General features: G+C 41.4%; 1 long non-coding RNA gene across 1 annotated transcript in view; it reads right to left on the bottom strand.

Moving 5' to 3' along the window:
* The window catches only part of LOC110310135, a 65,676-nt gene extending 61,433 nt beyond the window's left edge, over positions 1 to 4,243 (bottom strand). Inside the window, exons 1-2 of the long non-coding RNA XR_002379808.1 lie at positions 4,074 to 4,243; positions 268 to 399 (exon numbers count right to left, since the gene is read on the bottom strand). This is a non-coding gene — a long non-coding RNA (uncharacterized LOC110310135). The remainder of the gene's footprint in view (positions 1 to 267; positions 400 to 4,073) is intronic.
* Positions 4,244 to 10,082: the final 5,839 nt, after the last annotated feature.

The following is a 10,082-nucleotide window of genomic DNA, read 5'->3' as shown; positions in this document are numbered from 1 at the left end:
GGCCTGTGGTCCTACTCAGGCCGTTTTTTCTGCTTCCCTAACTAATGTAGTCTCAGGTCCCGCGTGCAATTGGATTGGAGCAGAAGCTGTGTTCCACTCNCCAGAAGTCTTAAGATCCTGTGGTCATTTGCATCTTACTCACAACTTTTGCTAACTTAAGTGGACACAAAGCAGGCATTCCATTTAAGTTCTTTTACGTCAATTTAAAGGATAAGATGTATAATTTAAAGATAGACATGAAGAAATATCTACAGAACTTGGAAATACCTGAAGTCTTGAGCCTTCTATGAAGTGGCATTGCTCAGGAATGGTGAGCTGGTGTGAAGCTTGGATTCCAAAGCAGTTCTCTAGGTCCATCATCTTGTCATCCACTCCTCCCCAAAGGTCCACAGAACTCTTCTGGAATCACAAATCACATTGTTTGTCTCACCTTCTGCATCTCCTACTTCTGCGAATAATTGTACAACTTGCCTTCTGCACACTCATTTTGACTTACTCATACTTTCTGTTTCCTCACAATCTCTGTCTCTCACAACCAATCTACCTGATAGTTTCAGTGCCTTTGTTCACTAGGTTTCTTCTCAGAAATCCTGATTCATGCCATTTTAATCTCCATTGCTCTGCTTGAGCTAGTTATCACCTCCTTGCTTATAGACTGTCTTCAGCCAGATGTTCAGATCTGGTCTAATCATTCATGCTGAGAACAAAGTTCTATAGTGCTAACATGGAGACATATTTGCTAAACAACTGCCTTGTGGTTCCTTAGCCAGTAAGAGAAGTACCAGCCATCTAGAAGAAAGCATTCTGAAGATTGATCTGTATATCTTAGCAAGTGCTTCAAGCTAGACTCAGGAAACTGGAATTGACTAGAAATAAACCACCTAAACACTTAAAATTCAGAAAAGGTTCGAGTTTTACAGAGAAAAGACTTCAAAACTTGATTGGACATAAAAGAAATGTCAGGGGCCAGCAACATAGATGGTAACTATAGAAGATAGCCAAGTCACCTAGGAGGGAGAGAAGCTACACTAACTTTGTAATAGAGTAAAGACACTAGGAGATTAATCAAACATGCTAAATCTTTCGCTGATATTGTAGATACTAATGCCATAATTCAGGAAATTTATATTTTTCTGAATTATAGCACAGATGGATTTATGGTGTTAAAAGGCAACTAGGAGCTTATTAGGAAAAAAAATGTAAGTATCCTAATTTGTTGAGCTACTGTTTGACCTTGTCAGTAATCAAGTAGGCAGACTGGTATCTTTGGTCCTCAAAATACACGAACAGTTCACTCCCAGAAGACCAAGGGGGGCTAAATGCAAATGTCATAATTCTAAACTTCAAATCAGAACATGATAGGCTGCTCGACTTGAAAATGAAGAAGGAATAGAAACTACCAAATGGGCCACATGACAAAGGCAAGAGCAGAACAGTCAGTTCTCTGTAAGGAGAGAGCTAACAAGAGTCACCGCAGAGAGTCAGCTCTAGAAAGGAACCAAGCAGAACAGAATGGACACTAATTCAATTTATAGTATTACATTGATGATGCATTTATATAGTCCCTTTTACGCCAAGGTTGTCAAGCACATTAGGCAAAGTTCTGCACAACAGAACTCAGAATACTGAGTTGGAGAGCTGCATTGTAAAATTCCTCACCTTGAAGCGTCTTTACAGAAATCCACAAAACTACAGTTGAAGGTAGGTATGAGTCAGGAGTTTCATTTGCTTTGGAGAAACATTTCCTTTCTCTCATTTTGTTCTACCAGTTCCTAAATGGGAATTTCCATCCACAGTTCTCTGTGTCCAGTGTGTCTTCTGTTCTGGCTTGAGTGTTTCTGTTTCCCCAAAATTCACACTGATACTTAATCTCCAGTATAAGAGTAACAGGAAGCAGTTGGGCCATGAGGGCTCCACTATCACAGATGGCCTTAGTGTCCACATAGAAGGAGTTTTGGAAGAAAATGTATCCCTTCCCCTCCTGCTTTCTACCATGTAAAGATATGCAACAACAAGTGCCATCTTGAGAGTATTGTAGAAACTCTTCCCAGCATTGGGTAACAGACTCGGGTCATGAGGTATTGAGCCAGGCTGTATTGGGCAATAGCCTCTAACCATAAAGAATTGCTTGGCTCCAGGCTGCCCAGTCTACTCCACCAGCAGAAACAACGTGCCAGGGCATCAAAACAATGCTGCTTCTATTTAAACCACAGCAGAATAGTTATAACTCCCTGTTACAGCTCTCTGTGTGTGTGTGTGTGTGTGTGTGTGTGTGTGTGTGTGTGTGTGTGTGTGTGTGTGTAAACATGCCCCCCAGCCCCTCTAAATGGGCTCAACTTTCATCCCACAGAAAGGTTGGGGCCCCTCACTGTTCCAATAAAGCAATCTCAGCCTATTGAGATCAAGTCTGTCTTCCTTTCTGTTTCATTTTCCTTGCATTGGGTACCTTATCATCTGCACCATGACTTTTTTACTTCCCAGCCTCCAGAACTGTAAGAAATACATTTTTATTATTCATAAATTACCTAATCTAAGGTAGTTTCTAGTCACCATAGGACGAGACTAAGAAAATACTGGACAACCTGGAGGCTGAGGGCAGTGGGGAGCTACTGGCAGTATTCACACAGTCCATTCCTGCAGCCCCGCCCTACAGATTCTTTCTGGGTTTCTACCAGTCACTGAGAAAGCTCTCTGCAAACAGATATACTTCAATCTGTTGTGAAAATAAAGTTCAAAAAAAAGAAAATAAAGTTCAATTTTATAGATGTTCTAAAAGCTGCAAATGAAATAAGGCTGGGAAGAGGAGTTGAAGGTGTGCAGTAAAGAGGCTGTGCCTTCTGTCCCTCAGTCCTCCTCAGTCTCCCTTAGCTATTCTGCTCCTGAGAATTCACCTTTGCGCACCCCACCCCCTCCTCCCTTCCCAGCATGCTCTGAGCCTCTACTCTCCAGACTTCAGTAGCAGGAGGGCTTTGAGTTATCATAGTGCCAATTCCAGGTCCTGCTCCACATGACCTCTCAGTTCAACCATTCATCATCCTGCCCTGCCTGTCAGTGCCCCAATTCCGGATTCCCAGGAGAAAGGACTGGGACAGAGGAGGTCCTGTGATTCATAGTGCGCTCAGCACCTTCAGGAGCAGAGGACCAGTAAGTATGAGGTCTCTGAGAATGGAAGGTTAAAAAGAAAAATATCACTTGTCAATATCCCCAATCTCCCCTCCAAATGTTAAATCAATTTATATTATTAGGGTAATAACATTCCTTAATTAAAAAAAAAACAAAATACCAAGATAAACAGATATATTTTCATAGACCAGTAATCTGGCCAATTAGTTATAATTATTACAAACATTTTTAGTACAACTTTTCAGAATTTTTTAAACCATAAGTATGTATCTGTGCACTAATATTTTAACAAGATTATTTAACAAAATTATTTCCTACACAGTACTTTAAAAACTGTATTTTTTCATTAAAAGTATGTATGAAAATGTTATGCAAAATTCAGTGACTATAAATCAATATGACTTTAATTACTTTGTAATGTTCATGTTAACAACATTCTGTAATTCAACTAGGCAGTTCTTAATAATATTAAAGCCTTTTATATCAGTTTCTTTCTTAGAATGAAAAAAACAGCAAAGCCAGATCCACCTCCCTGTACACCTCCATCTGCATGCTCCTGGAGACTTTTCCTAGCATAGGTTCTTCCAGGGGATGCTCCTGTAGGAGGCAAGAGCTGTGAGCAGCACACACTGTACAAATGTGCTTCTGAAGCGCATCTCCATGATCTATCTGATGGGCAGTTTTCCTCATTTCCTGGGTATTATCATTCTCCTTAAACTACCTCAGTTTCCTCTTAACTGCCTTATTTCCCCCCTGCTTGCCATCTGTGTGGCAAGTTGGGCTAAAGTCGTCTGGGTTATAGCTCCCGTTAGACCAGCAATACCTCATCTGTGACTCCCCCTGAACACATGTTTCATCTGACAAAGCACTCTTTTCAGCCTGACCTTTTCCTTCCTTGCTGTCTTTATAACTTGCTAAAATATTTGTACTGAGCATCTGCCTTTCCTTACCGGCTGGGATGAATCCAGAAGTTCTGCTTTCTGCTCTATTTAAAGCTGTCAGACGTACCATTTCCAGGTTGCGTCCAGAATGCCTACAGAATATTCATCTTTGGTCAAAATGTGCAGTCCTGGCAATCTGGTCAGTTATTCCAGGGCCTTATTTTGAGTCTGGATTTGCCATATGTGTTTTCTACTTCCTTTTATTGGTATATATTAACAGGATCTATGTAGTATTTCAACACAAGCATACAGTGCATACTGGTCGAATCCAGCCTCCTCTTGTCCACCCAACCTCTAGCACTCAGAATTCTAAGTTCATTTCTAGTTTAAAAATCTTCCTCATGTGAGAGAAGACAGTCTTTTTTGTGTTCAATTCATTTCACCTAAGATATCCTCTGGTTCTATTTTGCTGCAGTAAGACAGGCTGCTTTTAAAAATATTTTTATTAATTCTTTGAGAATTTCAGACAATGTACTTTGATTGTATCCACAGCTGTCTTCTTCCCCGAACTCCTCCTAGACTCACTCCCCTTCACCTCCATATACCTCTGGGTCTGGGATAATGCACTAGAGTGTAACGACTTGCCATCCTTAAAGGAAACAGACTCTCACGCCCAGGAGAAACCATCCATGTATTATGAGGAGCCCACCAGAGATGACCACTCAGACATAGTCTTTATCCAATTGAAAATTTTTATTCCAACTGTCTGGGATGACACCCAAGTGTTTCAGGACTTGGATGTGCCTCCCTTCCAGTCCAGAACCACCAGGGTTTTTAAAGGCAGGAACCACATCCTGGCATCTCACTACACAGATAGCTTCAGGGGGCTTTGCTGAAGTAAGCAGTTTGAAACAAGCAGTTTTAACAGAAGCTAAGATAAGTTAGCTAGGACATCCTGACCTTTGGTTCTAGAATAGAGTTGAGTAATTTCCCATGGGATTCTCTATGAAGGAGATCAGATTCTAGTTAAACCTGAGGTAGCCTCAGCAAGAATACAAGATGGAGGACCCTCTGCAGTGCCTTGCCCTGTCACTGTCCTCAGTTCTCAATTGATGACGAGGGCTCATGAATTCCTTCCCATGCTAGAGTGCCGACTGGTTCTCTCCTGTGTAGGTCTTATGTAGGCAGCCACATCTGCTGGGAGTGCGTGAGTTCAGAGGTCACGTCATGTCCAATGACACTTCTTCACTCTGCTCTTCCCCAAACTCTGGCTCTTAAAAATCTTTCCACCTGCTTTTCTGCAATGGCACCTGAACCCTGTGGGGAAGGTGGGATATGCACAGCCAGTTTGCAGCTGAGCACTCTGAAAACACTTATTTTCTGTGCTTTGATGTTGCGAGAAATATTAAAAACTAATCCGCCAACTCTCCTGCTTCGCTCAACCCGCCAACTCTCCGGCCTCGCTGGGGCCACAGGGATCCCAACGGGTGCTTTCAGCTGTCTGTCATCCTACCAACCCTCCAGCAACCACCCCCTCCCCGTTCCTCTGCTACCACACAATGCCTCACACACCCCACAGTCGGCCATCACAACACCCAATTAACCAGGTAGAATTAAAACTCTTAAAGCTTATAGTTAACCAATCAAATTTAGGTATCAATACAATCACAATTTACAAGATGCCAATACAATAATTTCAGAGCCAATTGATAATGATAAAAGCTTTATCCAATTATTCTAATCTTATGATATCATAACTGTGCTGATTCCAGCCACTGCTAGTTCACATCCGTCTCCATTCTCCTCCTTCTTCTCCCCTGAGGCACTCTTTGTCTCCATCACTCTTAGCTCTGCCTCCCTTTTCCCTGTCCAATCACAGGCCTCTTGTTGCCCTAATGTGATTGAACAGGGAAAAATCCAAAGCACTTTGACAAGTTGTGATGCAAAGGCAGGGAAGAGAATAATGTGGTTGAAGGGTGTTGAGGTTTGGCCTTGCTGTCTATTGTAATGCTAAGTGCCAACCCCCAAGACCTGGAATCTGCATGTAGACCTGTGCCCCTTCTCCCAAGTTATTTCTGATTGGTAAATAAAGATGCCAACAGCCAATATCTGGGCCAAAAGGTGGGGCTTAGGTTTCTCAGGCTTGGGGTCGGAGGAGAATGATGATGAGGAAGAAGGTGTAGGAGGAGGAAGAGAAGCCGCCAAGGGTTAGGTGAGCCATACATAATACCATAATCCTAGGGCTGACCAATTGAGCTTAAGAGCAGCCCAGATAAAACATAGTAAGAAATACGAGGTTACAGAGCAGCGGAAGGCTGATCAGAAAGCTGTGGACTCGCAGATTCTGTCGAACATGAAAGCTGTTCTTCACCTCCAGGGCTGCCTGCGATCTCAGATCTCCCTGACAAACGGGATGCATCCTCACAAGCTGGGCTTCTAAATGTTAACCTAATTAAACAGCTTCATATGTTCAAAAGAAAGAAAGGGAAAAAAGAAAGAAAGAATGAAAGAAAGAAAGAAAGAAAGAAAGAAAGAAAGAAAGAAGAAAGAAAGAAAGAAAGAAAGAAAGAAAGAAAGAAAGAAAGAAAGAAAGAAGAAAGAAAGAAAGAAAGAAAGAAAGAAAGNAAGAAAGAAAGAAAGAAAGAAAGAAAGAAAGAAAGAAAGAAAGAAAGAAAGAAAGAAAGAAAGAAAGAACGAACTTATGGTTGTCAATAAGAAAGTAGATTCTAATACCATAAAGGGTAGGTATCTGCCTAACTCTCATGTTGTTTAAGGCTTTTTGTAAATATAAAGGTTTTATGCATGTGTTATACAAGAACTAAAAGATTAAAGACAGGGTGAAGACCCTGGGTTAAAATTAAATAATTTCTACGCGCATGGGGTGGGAGGGTAGTTGAGTTGTTAAGGATGGAAAGAAGAGGGATTCAGGGAAAAGATAACAAGCACTATGGATGTTTGAAACCATATAGAAAACATATGAAAGCATATAGAAGCCTACTGTTTTATAAGCTTCTTAAATATATATGCATATATTCATGTAAAGGAGTTTCATTGGGGTTACCCTACATGTGGATTATGTTCATCCAAGAAACCATAGTTTACCAAATAAAAATCACAATACTGGGTGTAGAACACCTCTCCTTGAATTAATGGCAGAGTAGTCTCTCAGATTTCAAAAACAATATAAGCTATTATCACAGCTCCTGGTTACCCACAAGAACGTGATGGTAAGACGGACCCTATTGCTATGGTCACATGACATGGAAAAATCAAGTTAGCATTGATGATGGGTATGTAGATGTGTTGGTTTTCATTTCTAATATACAATAGAGCTAGGCAAGTTTCTGTAGATAATCATTGTTTGGGGGAAACTTGTTCATTTACCTATCTATATTATTTATGTTCTATTTACACATATCATAAACAAGGCATGAGTCTCTTGCTCACTTTTTGGTAAATTCATCCTTAAATAATTCTCTCAATATTGAGTAATTTCTCAACAATGACAAATGAGAACAAGTAGGTGGCAGATTTAGACTGTCAGTTACAATATTTTAATGTTTTTTTTAAGATGGAAAATTACATTTATAAGAGTAATTTCTGGGGCTGGAGAAATGACTACACAGTTAGGAGCACTGGATGTTCCTCTAGAGGGCCCAGGTTCAATTCCCAGCACCCACATGGCAGCTTACAACTGTAACACCAGCTCCAGGGGATCCATGGTACCAGGCATATAAAGGCAAAAGGCCTATATGCATAAAATAAATAAATAAATCTTTTTTAAAAAGTAAATTTTTTCAAATATGGAGGAAGCAAACAAAACTAAAATCGCCTGTAATTATATAACATACATGTAATCAACAGAAACCACATTGTCTTTATTGTAAGTCCAAATAATAGCTGATAAAGAACACTTCCATAAAAGCCTGCAGTGTCCTTACAGATAAAGTAGACCTCTGCATGGAATGAGTGTTGACTAACTATTGGGAAGGAAGGTCAGCAACCACCTTGGCAGTTTGTGTGTGTGTTATTGGGGTGTATCTTAGAGTTTCTAGTTCTATGATGAAACACCACAACCAAAACTCAAGTAGGGGGGGATGCGTGTTTATGTGCCGTATACTTCCACATTACTGTTCACTGAAGAATTCATCAAAAGAACTCAAATCGGTCAGGAACCTGAGGGCAAAAGCTGGTGCAGAAGCCAAGGAGAGGTGCTGCTTACTGGCTTGCTCCCCATGGTTTGCTCAGCCTGTTTTATTATAGAAACCAGGACCACCAGCCCAGGGATGACTCCATGGGCTAAGCCCTCCCCCATTGATCCCTAATTGAGAAAATGACTTTGAGATGGATCTTGTGGAGGTCTTTCCTCCAATGGGGTTCCTTTCTCTCTGATGACTCTAGCTCATGTCAAGTTGACACAAAACCAACCAGTACAAGGTGGGAGGGAGAACTTGGAGGAAGTACAGAGAAATTGTAAAGTAAAAAAGAAAGAAAGAAAGAAAGAGAGAAAGGAAGGAAGGAAGGAAGGAAGGAAGGAAGGAAGGAAGGAAGGAAGGAAGGAAGGAAGAAAGAAAGAAAGAAAGAAAGAAAGAAAGAAAGNGAAGGAAGGAAGGAAGAAAGAAAGAAAGAAAGAAAGAAAGAAAGAAAGAAAGAAAGAAAGAAAGAAAGAAAGAAAGAAAGAAAGAAAGAAAGGCACATAAAAGACTCACTAGTGGCCTTAAAAGCCAAAGAAGGGAGTAGAGATTTAGCACAGCTGCTAAAGTGCTTGCCTGGCATGTGTAAGGTCCTGCATTCAGTCCCCAGCACTACACTGAACCTGGATACAAGCTTATAACTCTAGGATTCAGGGTGGAGTCAGGAAGACCAGATTTTAAAGGTTATATAGCAAGTTTGAAGCCAGCCTGGGTTACAGGAGACCCTGTCTCTAAAATGGTAGTGGAGGGAAGAAAGAACACAGAATATAGAAAAAGTGTAATAATGGTTTCAATACCAAAACCAGATCCTTTTACCAGAATCTCTCAGTATAAAGTCGAATATACATACACAGACACATACATACACACACACACACACACACACACATACACACACACACACACACACATACACAGAGAGAGACAAACAGACAGACAGAGACAGACACAGAGACAGACAGACAGACAGAGAAAGGAATATTCTTTGGAATCATTCTGGAGTGATCCTAGTTAACAGAACAAACCTATGTATAGTTGAACTTGTACTTTCAAGCAACAGAAGTGATAAGGTCAAGCAGCACTAAGCCTCCTGACATGCGGCTCCTGCCTTTGTTCTTCTCTGCCTGTCTTACTTATCACACTGCACTGTAGACCAGCTGACATCCTGTGTTAGAAACCATTACTGCCAGGGACTAGAAAGATTTCCACCCCAGGATGCTCCTAGCCTATGTAGGACATCCTTTCTGGCCTCAGATTTCTCAGGTTTCCTAGGAGAGCCCTTGAATTTCTTGATTTGCCCACTTTGGATGGCTAGTGCACTCTGGAACCCCTTACCTGTGGCAAGATGGGCTCTGACAAGGATGAATAAGGCAGCTGAGCCTACAGGAGCATGGCTAGGGAAGCAGAGGCACTTCTCAGGAGACAGAGCGATTGCTTCCAGGTTACTGAGAGAACTGATATGTTCTCTTCTCTCCAAAGAACATCATAACTAAACATGGTGATCCCAGTACTTTGAAGGTAGAGGCAAGAGGATCTGGGGTTCAAACCCAGTCTTGGCCACTGGATAGAATCCCACAGTCAAAAACTCTGACCCAGAATTGATCCTGTCTGAAAGAACTGCAGGAACAAAAAATGGAGAAGAGCCTGAGGAAAAAGAGGTCCAGTGACAGGTCCAAATTGAGATTCAGCTCAAGGGGAGGCCCCAAGGCTTAACACTATTATTGATGCTATGGTGTGTTTACAAACAGGGGCCTATCATGACTGCTCTCCGAAAGATCCAACAAGCAGTTGAAAGAATCAGATGCAGCTATTTACAGTCAACCAATGAACAGAAGCTGGTGACCCCTGTGGTTGAATTAGGAAAAAGCTGGAAGAAGCTGAGGAG

The sequence above is a fragment of the Mus caroli genome, chromosome 15 (genome assembly GCF_900094665.2).
Source record: "Mus caroli chromosome 15, CAROLI_EIJ_v1.1, whole genome shotgun sequence".
Lineage (NCBI taxonomy): Eukaryota > Metazoa > Chordata > Mammalia > Rodentia > Muridae > Mus > Mus caroli.
The sequence above is the reverse complement of the archived record's forward strand: the minus strand, read 5'-3'. Positions and strand labels throughout refer to the sequence as shown.